This window comes from Alligator sinensis, unplaced genomic scaffold (genome assembly GCF_000455745.1).
Source record: "Alligator sinensis unplaced genomic scaffold, ASM45574v1 scaffold156_1, whole genome shotgun sequence".
Taxonomy (NCBI): Eukaryota; Metazoa; Chordata; order Crocodylia; family Alligatoridae; genus Alligator; species Alligator sinensis.
Window position 1 is genome coordinate 888,987 of NW_005841844.1, and position 2,247 is coordinate 891,233.

Consider the following 2,247-nt stretch of genomic DNA (forward strand, 5'->3'; position numbering starts at 1 on the left):
CACTTAGGTTCCAGGAAAGGCATGGAGTGCAGGCATTGATAGATGGCTTAGGCATCCAGGTATGAGAGTAGCAGGTTGGGGTAGGCTGCTGTGTTTATCAAACTAAGGCCTGGGTTTGAGGCTGCAGGTCTGACAATAGGATCCAGGTGGGTACTCTAATTATTGAGCTATTTTTTAAAGCAGGAGGTTCATGATAAGCTGTTCTTTACAGAAAGCAGTGGCCACTGCTGCCTGATACAGTAGGCTTGCTTTGGGTGCCTTCCAAGTTAGGTCTCTCAGTTGAGACTAGTGAAGAAATATCATGTTGGTAGATTCAGATGGGGCCATGGCATGAGTTCTACACAAGTTGCTCAGCCCTCTGAGGACTGAGGCTTTTCTTCAAATTCCCACAAGCAAACCACAAGGCACCTGGGAACTTTAATATAAAAAACCATGGACATGGGACAAGATTCAGTACCAACTAGGAGCTAAATACATGGGTTTAGGCACATAAGCGTAATTCTGTTTTATCCTGCTCAAGTCCCTGAAAAACAGTTAATGCAAAAAGTAGGTGGGTCCTCCTCCTTCTCACTGCCTAACTCAGTTTTAAGGGCAAGATGATGATGTGTTACACAAGTAGTTGCATTCATGGATTTGCAGGGCTTGAACAGACTGGAATAGAAACACATTTGGGTGCTCAAGTCCACTTATGCCAACTGGCAGAATATGATCTGGCTGTACACCCTCAAATGACTTTTCAGATCATGTAGAAAATTTGTAGCAAAGTGCTAACTTGGTGCCTCTCCAAACCTAGGCCAGTTCCCTAACTCAGCTCCTCAAAGCTGTTAGCCTGACTTGTCAATTGATGCACTTCGAGACTGGGATGATACAACCTCTAACCCTCTCGCTTGACCTGAGTCCACTGAGTCCAGATTAGTAGAGGCTGAAAATTACAGCTTGATGACTGCTTATATGCCATGAGTTGATGATCTCAATCCATTTTCTCAAGTAGGCTTGCATACATGGACATTGTATATATGTAAGACCCTCAAAATATGCCAGCCACTATTCACCCAAGGGACTGTACTGTTTATTAACTTCACCCTCATCTTCCTCCCAAATCGCTAACAAGTCTCTGTCACAGTGTCTTCCTGTTCTTCTCATAATTTATACCCCAGGCCTTCATCAGTGTTCACTAAGACAGACCTTTACACCTTTGTTCCATCCCATTCCAGGTAAATAGAACCACCCTCAGTGAAGAATATACTTTGTAGAAAAACAGAAGCTGTGCTTCTAGATAACTGATGTCCCTCATAATTCCTGCCATGCTGGTGCGTCATCATACACAGCTACCTACAACTGCTGGATCCATGAAGGTCTGAACATTTTGATGAAATCAATGCTCAACCTTGCTTGTTACTTTGATTTTCTTCTTGTGCTCAAACATCCTGTATTGATTTGTGAGCATGTACTATACTTTTCAACTGCACTTATTTATTTCTCCAGGGAAATCTTACGTGCTGCACGCCAGCTGTATAGTTCACATTTCTATTTGGTGCAGAAGTTTCATACATATAGGCTTTTCCCTCTCATTCTGTTCCATTCCTATAAATCCCCTCCCATTTTTCTTTATAGATGGAAAATTGTGTAACTGGCTTCATTCTCATTCGTGGGTGTGTACATAAGTGCTCCATGAACGTTTTACAGAGCGGCAATTTTGAGCACTTTTTATAGCATGATAAAGTTGCAGCACTCTTAAACATGACAGAAGTGCAGTGTTTGCTGGGGGTGGGAGAGGGGAGGGGAGGGGAGCCTCTGAGCATCCCTACACCTTCCAGGTTAGGAGGCAGGGGGCGTTCCACAGTGTCCTGGGGCTTTTCCACTGGGCAGAAATTTGACCAGTGTACATAAGTTATTTAAAATGCTGTAGGTTGCTAAAGTGCTGTAAAATACAGCATTTCAAATTTAATACTGTGCGGGCCGGGAATGACCCGAGCCCTTTTCGCGCTGCACGCGGGCTGTGGCCAGCAGCCCGGGCATGCCGGGGCGGAGAGGGAAGGCCTTCAAGCTGGAATTAGGCACGGACGTGTAGCGGTAGTTTAAAAGATTGTTTACTTACACCGAGATGGCAGTGGTGTAGGCTGGAAAGCTTGATTAAGTTGCAGTTACAGACAAACAACACAGGCAGTCTCGTGGAGGTTGCTAGGCTCCACGGTGCAGAGCTCCGGATGCTCTGGGTGAACGAGCCACCAAAATAGAAATCGTAAA